This window comes from Aedes aegypti, chromosome 3 (genome assembly GCF_002204515.2).
Source record: "Aedes aegypti strain LVP_AGWG chromosome 3, AaegL5.0 Primary Assembly, whole genome shotgun sequence".
NCBI classification, from domain to species: domain Eukaryota; kingdom Metazoa; phylum Arthropoda; class Insecta; order Diptera; family Culicidae; genus Aedes; species Aedes aegypti.
In genome coordinates this window covers 58,731,236-58,745,828 of record NC_035109.1, presented here as the reverse complement: position 1 = coordinate 58,745,828, position 14,593 = coordinate 58,731,236, and the positions used below count along the sequence as shown (strand labels likewise).

The following is a 14,593-nucleotide window of genomic DNA, read 5'->3' as shown; positions in this document are numbered from 1 at the left end:
ATTACCTTGAAAATAGGTGCCAAACATTTTGCCAAAAAATATTCTTAAGGAGGTCCCTTAAGATTATTTTTCAGCAAAATTCTTGGCACATATTTTCAAGGCAATTCTGTGTTTAATTTTTTAAGGAAATAATTTTAAAAGCTTTGGTCGAATTTCCACGAAATTTTCTGAAGAACATTCAAGAAAAGTTTTTGGATGCATTCTTCGTAAAAAAATGTGATGCGCACTGACAATTCAATTTTGTTTTTCTCTTATTGCTCTATGTGCTGACTATATAACTCTACTCTTCTAAAAATATACATCTTTTAATCCTACTCATCAGCGTCATAGCAAGCTGATAGTTTTTAGTTCGCCGTTCGGCCAAACGGCATTCGGCTAAATCGCTTTCAGTCTAACGATATTTTACCAAATGTCCGAGTGCAATTAAAACAATGATGAAGCAGTGATATGGCTTCAATATAATGTCATGTTGCAACACCGCTAGCGCATGACGGCTCACCATAGTAGCAGGTCCGAAAAAACTTGAAACTATTGAGAACCAGAGCTACAGGTCCAAAGACCTGATAAAGGGTGATCGTTGTGATGGCTAAGACCGCGGTCATCATGTAAAGAACAAACGGACAATGCTGTATCGTGTCAGCACCGAGGAAGCAGCTCATCTAGCACGATGTAGGTAGCGCAACCCTGGTTAGGTGGCAACGAATAAAGGACAACGATTGGAAAGTTGGATCTTGAAACGTGAGAACTTTGAATGAACCCGCACGTGTTGGGCTGCTGGCTCGTGAACTGCGGAATGTCGACGTGAACGTGGCAGCTATCCAGGAAATACGCTGGCCGAGATGCGGAGAACGTGAATTCCGAGCGGTGGATCCCATCACCAACACTTCATTTAGGTACCATATCTACTGCAGCGGTGGCGACAGATCAGAACGTGGAGTTGGCTTCATCGGGAAAGAAGATTTCTTCCCACCCGGAAAGCCTTCATTCTGTTACCAATGATAATGGCCTGCGGCTAGTAACCTTCACTGCTGCTAGAGGGATGGCATTCAGCAGTACCTACTTCCCATGAAAGAATATCCACAAACACACATGGTGACACCCAAGTAGCGATGCCTGCTCCCACGTGCTGGTTGATGGGCGACATTTCTTAGATGTCAAGGTTGTCAGGATCTTCCGAGGCCCTAATATCGACTCAGATTATTATCTCATTGTGGCTTAAATTCGGGCGCGGTTATCCAGCGTCACGTGTTATAGAACTAACAGAGCGCTGCGCTTCAATATACAACGCTTGCCGACTAATGGCGTAGCTGCACAGTACCGTCAGAAACTAGACGAGCAATTGGGGAGAATCAACGGTGCTGGAGATTTCGACAGACTGTGGGACCCTATTCACGAAGCTGTGACAACAACGGCGCGGGAAGTGGTCGGCACTGGTCAACGACGAAGACGAAACGACTGGTTCGATGAAGAGTGCCAGAGAGTGACAGACATGAAGAATGTCGCTAGAAGCCGTATGCTTGTGGCCGGTACCCGATAGAACAGAGAGAGGTACTGTGCAGCGAGAGCCGAAGAAAAGTGAATCCATCACAGAAAGAAAAGGCAGCACGAAGAAAGTGTGGTAGCTGAAGCTCAAGAAAGAATGTACCGGAATGATATGCGGAGATTCTATGCAACGGTCAATGGTGCGCGGCACAATACCGTACCAGTGCCCGCTATTTGCAATGATCGAGAAGGGAATTTACTGACCGATAAAATGGCGGTGGCTGCCAGATGGGAGGAGCACTTTCAGCAATTGTTGAACGGTGAAAATAGAAATGTAGCGAGGAACAGGATAAATATTGATGATGACGATCAAGCTGTGGACCCACCTACCATAGGAGAGGTTAAAAAGTCTATCAGCGAGCTGAAGAACTGTAAGGCTGCTGGGAAGGACGAGATCTCGGTCGAGCTGCTCAAGCAAGGAAGTGAGCAGCTTTATCAGTCGATCCATTGAGTACTTCTGAAGGCATGGGAGGACGAAGAATTATACACCGGTATGTTGGATGGCCTCATACGCCCAATCTACAAGAAAGGGCACAGACTGGAGTGTGCCAATTACAAAGGAATTACTCTGCTTAATTCAGCGTACAAAATTCTGTCGTGCATCCTGTTTCACAGACGGAGACCGCTCGAGGAGTCCTTCGTCGGCGAATACCAAGCTGGTTTTCGTGAGGGCCGTTCGACAACGGACCAGATGTTTAGCTTGTGAATGCTCCTAGATAAATTCCGGGAGTATAACTTGCAAACTCACCATCTGTTTATTGATTTGAAGGCGGCGTACGGCTCAGCGATAAGAAATGAGCTTTGGCAGATAATGTCTGAACATGGTTTTCCGGCGAAACTAATTAGGCTGATACGTGCTTTGCGGACGACAGCTAGGATAGGCCTGACCATTAATTCTACCAGAACGAAGAACATGGTTGCAGGTAGAGATAGAGTCAGGCTTGGTTGTGTAGTTGCTGAAGTAGTGTTTGATAGGGATTTGTTTGAAATTTTTGAAGAATTTGTTTACCTAGGAACACTTGTGACATCCCAGTAAACACAAACTCGTATACAATAGCGCATATGAGTACAAAAGTGGAGGCGATATACGTACATGCGCCATTAGACTGCATGCAAAAGGTACGTATAGCGCCTCCACATTTGTACTCATATGCGCTATTGTATACGAGTTTATGTTTACTGGGATGTGACAACGACGTTTCCCGCGAAGTGAAAAGAAGTGTTGCGGCAGCGAATAGGGCCTTTTACGGACTACGTAACCAGCTTAGGTCCCGCAGCTTGCAAACGGAGACAAAATTCGCCCTGTATAAAACATTGATTCTTTCGGTGGCTCTCTACGGGCACGAAGCGTAGACGTTGAAAGAGACAGACCGGAAAGCTCTCGGTGTTTTCGAGCGTAACGTGCTGCGGACAATACTCGGTGGGAAACTCGAAAATGGTGTATGGCGCAGACGCATGAATCACGAGTTGCATGAAGTGTACAAAGATGCGAATATTATCAAGCGTGTGAAATACGGCAGAGTTCAGGAGAATAAATTGCAAAATAATATCCAGCCGGGAATCTGGTAGAGCTAGGCGACTTCGTGGAAGACCACGAATACGCTGGCTGTACGCAGTGGAAGAGGACCCGGCGACCCTAAACGTTTGGGGCAAATGGAGAAGTTTCGCCCAAGACCGACGAAGATGGAGCTCTACAATACGCCCGGCAATGGCGTGACGCTACGCTGTAGCCATCAAGGTATCAAGGTAGGTAATGCCATTTTGATTGATAATTTTCATGTTACTAACAGATGGGAAAGAAAATGTTGCACATTTCCAAACCCCTTTTTTTTGAGAATGTGTTAAATTTCAAGAAAAAGTGTTCCTTATCTGCTTGAAAATGCGTGCTTCCTTCCAAGGGTAAAATGTATAGTGTTGAAAATTGCTTTGAAATAAACAATCAGTTCCATGTTTTCGATAACACAGCGTAACAAAAATGACATTTTTGCGTGTCTCAAGGATCAAATTATGTGTCTCTAGTAGATTTGGGGTTGCTGAATCTGATGCCATTCTCAGAAATGTTCCAGCACGTCACAATTTTTATCTATAGGTCGCCAAAGTTGTATAAAACACTGGTTTTATTAATGTTCACATGAAACTTAAAGTACAATTTTTCATACTTTTTTGTAATCTGATCCACCAAACATGCAAAATAGAACTTGAACTTTCATTTCAGACATAATTTGATTGAAATTGCGCGATTAAATTTCGATTAAACCGATTTTTTAACTTGCTTGCAGTCTCCATACAAAATTCTTCGTTTCTTCTATATGGCAAAATACAACAATTCTCTAAACCATCAAAAAATAACTTTTCCGCATCGAAAGTAATACAAACTTTGATGATAAGTATTGTTATACACATAAAGTTTGAATTCTGTGGCAAATTAAGCCAATATATTACCTTACAAGCTGGCAAACTTGCATGCAAGTTGGCTGAAATAGTCATTTTTTGCATTTTCAACAGTCAATATCTCAAAAACTAGACGTGCTATGATATTTCTGAAAACGGCAATGGATTCATCAACCCTTAATTAAGTGATTAGCGGTATTTTGGTGCTGGAGACAAAAACGTGTTCCGCAGTGTAATATTCCAGAGCAGTAAATCAGAACTAGAGACTTTTCTGATTTACTCAGGCTGTTCGATTCAAGTGAATATATAATGGGAGACTTGGAGACCTTCATAATTCACTTCGGCTTATTATTATTTTTTTAAAGACTGGATTACATCAAAAACTCTCAAAAAAACAAAGTTCCATGATAGGATGTGTCTACTCGTGTAAAGCTACTTTACAAAATATATGAGGTTTTCATCAATGTTATACAAAAATTGAGGGTAGGTCCAATTCCATTGAGCTGTAATTTTCCTTATTATCAGAAATAACAGGCTGAGATTGAGAGAATTTTTTGTACATAGTGTAGTATTGCAGTGTTGCACTCTCTTCCACTTACATAATTATTGCATATGCTTCTATTAAACTCCAATCCCTAAAACACACTCTAGCTCATCACTGCTCAAAACAGCAAGAATTCAGCGCTTTGCATGAACCTGCACTACTCACCCTTCCCAAACACGTGCTATCCACAGGCTAACAGAGAAAAAAAATAACGTAATCCCGAGGAACCTCATCGTACTGAGTCGTAAAAAGAACACAAACACAAAGAGTTACCCCATGTTTGGGGCTGAGATACAATACAGTAATCAGTCCATGGATAAGCGAGAGTGGGGGTGGTGTTTTTCTCTGACGATACCCCACTCAATCCACACGGCAGATTATCATTATACGGGGGTCTGCTTCCAAGGAAGATGATAATAAGCAATAGCAACCCGGGGTGACGACGGCCGGGTGGTTGATACGGCGAGGATGAAAACCAACAAATGCGGAAAAGGAAGCGGGCCTCTTGACTGCCTGTCTGAGGTCGGTTGGTCGTTTCGTTGTAGACCTGTGTGCCGAAATATTTTTGATCGGGGACAAAAACGGCTTCATAACGTAGATGATATTGCAATATACAAAAATTTTCGTTAATTTTTACTTTCCGGGCGATACGTCCCAACTGGGACAGAGCCTGTTTCTCATCGTGTGTTCTTGTGAGCATAGCTACAGTAGTTGACTCAGAGTTTTCTTTGCCATTGGACCATGTTTACATGTGTTTATCGTGTGACAAACACGAAGATACTCTTTTCCCTGGGAAGTCGATAAAATTTCTAATCCTTGCTGAATAGGTTAGAAAAATCTTGAAATATCTCCGAGAAAAAATAATATATTTGGAATTCCTCAAGGAATCACTTCATTATTCCATACACGGTTCTCTACAAAAAATCTATTCGAATACTTGAAAAAATCGCTGAAAAATTTCGTAAAAGAACTAACGAAGAAATTCTAGGAAGCGTTCCTGAATGAATGGATTTTCAGTGAAATCTGTACAGTAAATCTGCAATTCAAATCTTGTGAGAAATCCCTATTGAATATTTCCTTCGTAGAATTTTTTTAAACAATTTCTGTGTATTTTTTTTATGAAGATAACATTCAATTTTAAAGCTGTTTTTTATTCGGCGTAAACATTTAAAATCGCCGTCGGTGCACAGGTCTATTGCATTGGTTTTTGTTTTTCGAGAGAAAACATTACCGAGAGAAGTCGGGGCAAAGTCGAAAGCACCCGGAGAGGAAAATAATCTTTTATTTACGAGCAAGAGCTCGGCTTCAGCTCTAGGGTCCCGGTGGGGCTTCATTCAAATTTATTTACATTTGTTGTGCTGAAATGTGCAATTGTTTAGTGGAGTAAACCAGGTTTTGCATTGTGGGCTGCTATATGTGAGATGATTTTGTGTGACGAGTGGGGATCGAGATTTCTGTGAAATACAATCAGGCTTCTTTTGGTACGGACAAAACGTGGGTTGTTCGGAGCAGTTGGATGTCGGATGAAAAGAACGACATTTTCGTTACCTTTGTTGGTTTTGACATTTGATTTGAGACGCAATTTCAATTAGGAGTACAGATTGGCTTTTCATGGAACATTTGATTCTAAAGGATGTCGAGATCATATACATAATTATATTTCATTGAAAAGCTTCTCGCTTTCTGACTGGTACTTGATTGGTCTCATTGTTACGATGCACGAAAACGAAATCGGATGCATGTGTTTTTGTAAATGCTTACGCTGCTATGAAGGTTGATGTGCTTTGATCAGTGAGTACCTACAATGCAATGTTGCTAATGATGCTGATTCAAACCGATGCCAAACAATTCTTGCCCAATACGGCTTTCGCATTGTGCAGTAAGAGTTTGATAAATCATGACCGTAATTGGAAATAATACAATGCAATTATCAGTTTCCATAGCCTATATCCTTCTTATGCATTTTCATATCGGTCGCAATCAGATTTGATTCGTCTCACAACTAACTGTTCACTGTGATAAAGTAAGTGATCAAAATATTCCATATCAAACTTATAACAAAAGAGTAACTAAATTATTTTGATCTTCGGTTATTCTCTCCATTACCATAGCATGGTGAAATATGTGGATTTCCCTTGAAAATTCATTGGCACCATCAAAATTCAGTCCAAACATATAAGCACAATCACTGAAAAAGTACATGACGGCTCACAGTGCAGCGAAAACCATTTTTTACACCACCATCGAAGTAATCGTTTGCTACGCTGAACATCACGCATACATTAATGCGCACAAGCTTTTTTTCTCAGTTCAGCTTTACGGCGTGGATCTGAATTAAATCCTTCAGTGAAGATGTACGAAGGTTTTCCATAGTGTAAAAAAGTATCCGTTGAAGTAAGTCACACAGATGGGCAGGAAGAAATATTAACCGTAATGGGGACTAGTTTAGTCGATCGCTAATCAGATTGCGCTCGGTTCGTCTTCGTCCATGCGATTTTGGCTGCAAAAGGGATAATTGAAGCGTAGTTGATTTTTAAGATGTCAAGTTTTTGGTGTACAAGTGGACCAACCATAATAGCTTTCCAAAAATTACACATTTTTTTTTTTTTTTTTAAATCTTTATTAGAGTGTATTTTAACGCACGAGGGCTAGTTCTACACTTACCAAAAATTACACATGGAAAATGAATCAACGTTTCAAACTAACCGAATATCCACAGTAGTGGAGCATTTTAACATTGATACGACGAATGTTAGCACTTGCGACGAAGTAAATCGCCAGTGCGCATCGTACTTTCTTGCTGTGCGTACACGAATTCTCTCTGCTCTTGGATGTTTTTTAAAATCTACATAAAGCAATAAAACAGTACTTTTCAGTGCAAATAAAGAACAGTACTTTTCAGTGCTAAAATTAAAAACGGTGTTTTTCAGTGCAACTAAAACAGTACTTTTCAGTGCTATTTTTTCTATAATTGATCCCTTTACGATTCTTGTTTGGACCCGTGTCTTCGATTTTTCGTTGGACCCGTTGGCAAAAGCTAGCGGTGGTAATTCTTCCTGGACACCGTCTTGGAAAAAAACCTGTTAGGAGGTCTCGTCTTCTTTCTTCTATTCACTAAACATGGTTGCAACTACAAACAAAAGGAAGGGTGAATCTGAATTCACAACTTCCTTCCAAAAACGTGGGAATTAAAACTGTCTCTAATCGTGCCAAGAATGGAAGAAAGGACGTTTCTCCGGAATGAGAACTTTCTTCCAACGGTGAAATGGATAATGTTGATAATTGCATCGAAATGAGCAATCATGCATCGAACTACTCTAGACAAATTTTCTCCGAACACCAAATCGAAGCAGTCTCTAGCCCAGGCTCTTTGATTCAAGTGAGGAAGCAAAGAGTGCCGCCTATCGTGGTCAGTTGTTTCGGAATGGGGGGATTTAGGCGAGAGATCTTGAATTTTATTAGGGGGAATCAAGGTCTCCTTCCAAATCGCAAAGAAAGGAAACTGTCGCGTTTTGTCGGAATCTCTTAAAGATCGCGAACATCTTGAAGAGAGAAGCATATTTGTTTACTTATGACGACAAAACTGAACGTTTGTTCAAAGTTGTCTTGAAAGGTCTCTCAAGTGACTATAAGTCACCTGAAGAGATTAAAAATGGAATAAATGATTTATTTGGTTTTTCTCCAGTCCAAGTAATCATCATTAAAAAGAGAATCCAAAAACGAAAGATCTTTCTCAAGAATATTATTTAGTTCACTTTAATAAAAACGATCTAAATAATATTGAAGCTTAAGAAAAAGCAAGACTAATGTTCGATGTCCGTGTGACATGGGAACATTTCCCGAAACCTTGAGAAAACTTCCCAAACCCCACTCAGTGCCATCGGTGCCTAAAGTGGGGTCATGGAACAAAACATTGCCGCATAGATGCTAAATGCATGATTTGCGGAGGTTATTCTCACGCTAAGGACGTCTGTCCAGTGAACGAAGATACCGATAAGTTCATATGCGCAAATTGCGAGGGCAATCATGATTAAAGTTTTGGGCTTGCCCTTCGCGTAGGCGAGTCATCGAGGCTCGTGTCAGGCAGACGAACGGTAATATCCGTTACGATAATGGTCGTTTCCGGAATTTCTCTTGTAGAGTTTCTTGCAATGCTCATTTTTCAGTTAACGATCGCTTGATTAAGGATCATACCCATTAGGAAGATTATAATAATGCTCATTCACAAATTTCAATCTGTCGGGTAGCCGTTCAAATATTTTAATTCCGAATGTATCTACCCACAGAAAATCCTTTGCTGATATCGTAGCAGGTAATTTGAGCTCCTATCCTATTCATACTACGAGCAATCATTCTTATTGTTTCAAATCAAAAGGTAAAAACCCTGCCGCCAAAGGAAACTTCTACTCCGCCTTTTCTTCTACCGAAAATTCTAACGGCAAATCTTCAGATAATGTACACACTTCAAGTGATATGTCTGCTCTGATTTTAATTTTAAACTGAACAATTGATTCTAATGATTGATGCAATGTTCAAAGCCATTACTATGACTGAAGCAGTCCAAGTTGGTGTAAAATTTACTAATTAAATTGTTATTGGATTACGTTTTTCTAATGGATCCAATAAATGAATATTTAGATTGGAATGTTCGTTCTTTGAAAGGAAAGGTAAAGTAAAGAGGACGAGCTGTATAATTTTCTTACAGCTATTAACGTGGCTATAGCAGTTATAACTGAAACATATTTAAAACCTGGATTCAAACTAACTTTTTTGTTTATCGTAATGATCGACTTGATGGGGCATGTGGGGGAGTTGCAATCATTATTCATAGGCGTATAAAACATCAACTGTTTTCGTCATTTGAAACTAAAGTTTTTGAAACTTTAGGTGTTTCTGTTGAAACACAGTTTGGTAAATATACTTTCATAGCTGCCTATTTGCCTTTTCAATGCTCTGGACAGCAAGTTCATTTGCTCCAAACTGCGAAAATTGACTCGCAATAAGTCAAAATTTTTTGTCATTGGTGACTTCAATGCCAAACATCGGTCATGGAATAATTCTCAAAGTAATTCCAACGGCAGAATTTTATTTGATGAGTGCTCTTCAAGATATTTCTCAATTCAATACCCTGATAGCCCTACATGTTTTTTCTCTTCTAGAAACTCTTCTACGATTGATTTGGTCTTAACCGACTCTAGTCACCTTCGTAACCAACTGGTCACTCATAATGATTTTGATTCTGGTTATGTCCCTGCTACATTTCAAATATCCCATGAAGCGATTCTCAATCCTATCAGCTCCACTTTCAATTATTTACGAGCCGACTGGAATATATATGAAACGTATGTTGACTCTAATCTTCATGTTAACATTTCCTTAGAAACAAAACTTGATATTGAAAATGCTCTTGAAACTTTAACAAATTCAATTGTTGAAGCCAGGAGAATTGCAATTTCAAAATGTGAAGTAAAATTTATTGAATCCGTGATTATTAACGATGATCTTAAACTCTTGATCCATCGTTAAAACGTGAGGAGACCACAATTTCAACGCACTTGCGATCCTGCTATAAAAATTATATGACAGGATTCGCAGAAAGAAATCAAGAAACGTTTTGCACAATTAAGAAACAAAAATTTTGAAAATAAGATTTCTAAATTGGACCCTGGCTCTAAGCCCTTTTGGAAATTATCTTAAATTTTGAAAAAAAACCTCAGAAGCCAATACCAGCATTGAAAGAGGAAAACAAATTATTACTAACTAATTGCAAAAAACGCTCAAAAACTTGCTATGCACTTTTAAAGTGCGCACTATTTTAATTTAGGGCTTTTGAGTCCAATTGAAAATCGAGTTACTCAGGACTTCGAAAATATTCTCAATCAATAGAGCGTTTTCGAAAATTCCTGGGAGATTGATTTGGAAGAAGTGAGAAGTATTATCAAAAAAATCAAAAATATGACAGCTTCTGGCGATTATGGAATTTTCTACATCCTCATCGAAAACTTCCAGAAAGCAGCTTATCATTCTTAGTTGATATATTTAACAAATGTTTGCAGTTGGCTTATATTCCTTCCAAATGGAAAAATACTAAACCAGACAAAAATCCTGCAGAAGCTTCTAGCTATCGTCCAATCAGTAATTTTTTTAATTGTTCTCCATCAGTAAACTTTTTGAAAAGGCCATTTTGAACAGAATGGTGGTCCACATCAACGAAAATTCAATTTTTGCCTTTGAACAGTTCAGATTTCGCTGTGGACATTCGTCCCCTCACAACTTTTACGTGTAACAAATTTTATTCGTTCCTACAAGTCTGAAGGCTATTCTACTGGTCTTGCGGTTCTAGACATAGAAAAGGCATTCGACAGTGTTTGGCATGAAGGCTTTTGATCTTCAAAAAAAAAAAAAATCAAGCCAACCATGCTGTATGCTGTACCAATATGGACGAGCTGTTTTAATACCAGAAAAAAGGTCTGCAGAGGCTTCAAAATAAAATTTCAATAAATGATTCTGAAGCTTTCTCCCTGGTATAGTACCAATGAGTTACATAAGGTATCCCATGTTGAAACGTTGGAACAAATGTCAAATAAAATAATTATTATATATTTAGGTTAAGTCAAGTTAAGTCAACTGAAAGCGATTCTTAATTTTTTCTATAAAGAGGTGAAATCAACACACATGTAAAAATTCTGAACTGCTACGGCAAATAAAATGTAATATGTTGTTAACAAAATGTTAATAAATCCTTGATTTAGTTTTTCAAAATCAGTATGATAGTGTTTTCTAACACAAAACACCTAGATATATGAAATGAATGTAATGTTTGGAATGATACAAATAAATAATAAAAATAATAAAAATCATAGAATGATTTGAATTTTAAAGTAGGCTCAAGTAACCCAAAGTGCTTACTGTGGGTAAAAGTTGCTAATATGTATTTCTCCATTTTCACAGGGAAGTAATAACGAAGGGTTCAACTTCTTAAGGATCCCAGAAAAAGAAACTGAATTTTACCCATGTACACTGCTGACTTTTGAATTGCTGCGAAAGAGAGCAAGCTACTTCCTACCCAAAAACAAGCCGGGTTTCTTTCCATCATTGTTCACAAGTCTCGTGAGAGCAAATTAAACTGAACGACGTCGGCAGGCATTTTCATTATACTCTGCTTACTATTGTGCCTCCCGCCTTAGAATGGGGTCGTAAGCGATGGTTAATCGCCTGTGGGATTTTTCTGGGAACTTTGATCTTTTACTTGTGCTTCAAGTGCAAAATCCAATTTTGATTTTCTTTTCCAAGAATTTAAGATCTCAGTTGAGTTCATTTTTCTCTTTAAACCGAATATGAAAAACTACTTTGACGACAGAACTCACCGATTCATTCAGCACGCACAATATTTCCTGTGCTGTTCTTCGTTCCGATTGTATCTTGCATCGAGGTGGCGAAATTGAATCCAAACTAATACCCCAAGTGGTTACATTGCTCGCTCATAAATCGTACGGCAGCGACCAATGTTGCAGGACCACACATATGCTGATTCCCTTTTCTGATAATGGAATGCTTTATAGCCTCGGATGCCACCGTTTGCTGTTGTAGGTATGTAGTATTTTTATCGGTGTGGGGTTTTAACTGAGTTCTTTTTTTCCGAGCTTCTGGAAAAAGAGAAGAGATATAACGAACAAATAGCAGTTAGTACATGGTTAAAGGATTTCTCCCAGGGGATTTAATTATGGAGTGAGTATCGGAATTGGAGTAACTGGTTTCAGGAGAGTTAAAGGATTTCCCTGCTGGTGAATAAACGATGCTAAGAGTTTGAGCTTGAGAAATTGAATTTTCGCGTTGGACGTGTGTTGGGATTTTTAAATTATAGTTTATGTAGCAAGTAACACATTAAGGGCCCCAGATAGCCGTAGTGGTAAACGCGCAGCTAATCAGCAAGACCAAACTGAGGGTCGTGGGTTCAAATCCCACCGGTCGAGTATCTTTTCGGGTTGGAAATTTTCTCGACTTCCCTGGGCATAGAGTATTTTCGTACCTGCCACACGATATACGCATGCAAAAATGGTCATTGGCACAGTAAGCTCTTAGTTAATAACTGTGGAAGTGCTCATAAGAACACTAAGCTGAGAAGCAGGCTCTGTTCCAGTGGGGACGTAAGGCCAGAAAGAAGAAGCAAGTAACATTTTTATTTAATTCTTTTATTTCATTCATTTCATTTGATGATGAGATGAGATGAGTAAAAAAACGTTCTTAATTAACTAATCACTACATTTCGACGTTTTAAACACTATTCTTTCAATCTGCAGCTACAAAAGGAGTGATCCAGCTGTCTAACTATTTTTATACGGATTAAACTAAATTGAAATTCAGCACTAAAACTTCCTGTTACTGATTTGACCTCCTCAAAAAGTACATAATGCGTCTCAAACCCCAAATTTGTTGACCCCACTTTCGATTGCACAGCATTTTTCAACATGCAGCTTGAACTCAACCTAATGAGAAATAAATCTATCAGGTTAGGTGGAGTTCAATTTCCCATTCATCTCGTTACCGAGCTGAGCAACTGTAGTCTTCCATTACCGGGGAATCGACCGGATCTCTCCATCAAAGATAAACCAACACGATCGGACCGAACTGAAGAGTCCCGGCAGCCGGTAGCCGTGTCCTTTCGTTCGGTTTTCTCCGAGAATCGACCACCCAAAGGATGAATATCACGACCAACTTCGTTTGCTCGTTATCGAAGCCGGAAACTGGATTTCAGCAGCAGACCTTAGGCTAACGCAAATAACAGCCATCCCAAGAAGAGGAGGGTTCAGCTCAGGTAGGATGCGACAAGATAGATTGCCGGCAGAAAGAGACTCTCATGGCAGAAATTTCAACTCAATGGGATACCCATTTGCCTAAATAATCATTCGATGTGAACCGAGCGCTTCGTTTTGCTACGCTGATTCTTCGGGGCGAGATTGGGTCACCCATCGCCAAAACAGCACGGACGAAAGAGCAAACATTGTGCCAATAGGTAGATGGAATCTTTTCCTATCGAAGTCGATTTGTTTGCACATTTCTATAACCGTCTACCTTCGGTGAGTAAAGGGATGCGATATGGGGATTTTTTTTTATTTTCGTACGGGTTTGGGCCGAAAGGTCTCAGATTTTCATGAAACTTTTTCCACAGACAGGGCTCATCAATATGTGATTAAAAAAAAATTGAGAAAAATTCAGGGTCACCTATTTTCCCGGAAAACTCAGTTGGAATTTTTGTGTTTTCTCCTGACACTACTTACTTTGAAAAATCATAACTCAAGATCGAAGCATTATAAAAACAAAGTTTTTTTTTATGAAAATGAAAGCAAATTTTCTCAGCAATAAAAAAATATTAACTGGAAAAAGTTTTCCAAAAAATTATCCACAGTTGAGAACATTCGTAAAGGAAAGCCGGAAAATCTATGCTCCAACTCGTGGAAAATTAAAAAAAAAAAATATTAGTATCATCGTACTTGCCACACGATATACGAATGCGAAAATGGCAACTTTGGCAAAGAATGTTCTCAGTTAATAACTGTGGAAGTGCTCATAAGAACACTAAACTGAGAAGCAGGCTCTGTCCCAGTGAGGACGTTATGTCAAGAAGCAGAAGAAGGTGACTTCCTGTAAACAAAGCTGTGTAGTTATTCCATATTAGATTTTGCTCCGCACTACACAACAAATTTTCATATTTCATTCCGCTTCGTTGTAAAAAGTGTTAGAAATTCCGTTTCGTATCGACATAAGACAAGTGCATATCGCATACCCTTATCGATGACTTCAAATCAGCCTACCTCCTGCAAGGTCTCAGTTTAGGACGTCCCGAAAGGTTCGCCGTTGACTGGAGCTTTTGTACGTTCCCGTTACCGGCAACGCAATGCTTCTTATTTGAAGTCATTTGGTTTCATCGGTTTTTCCGAAGATTCGATTTTATCTGCGGCAAATTATCTAACGGATTATGCGTCACTCGGACCGACTAAATGTGGTGGACCAAGGATCAAAGCACAACTCGTCTACACGTGTGCACGAAAATATTGTCATCAGCACGGAACGGAGGACATTCAACCACAGAGTTGGAAAGAAGGACTACGTGTCTTT

The 14,593-nt window shown here is 39.3% G+C and overlaps 1 protein-coding gene across 1 annotated transcript in view; it reads right to left on the bottom strand.

Moving 5' to 3' along the window:
- The window catches only part of LOC5566575 (dipeptidase 1), a 177,492-nt gene extending 165,372 nt beyond the window's left edge, over positions 1–12,120 (bottom strand). The window contains exon 1 of the mRNA XM_021850354.1: positions 11,845–12,120. The gene's annotated coding sequence lies outside the window, so the exon portion shown is untranslated. The remainder of the gene's footprint in view (positions 1–11,844) is intronic.
- Positions 12,121–14,593: the final 2,473 nt, after the last annotated feature.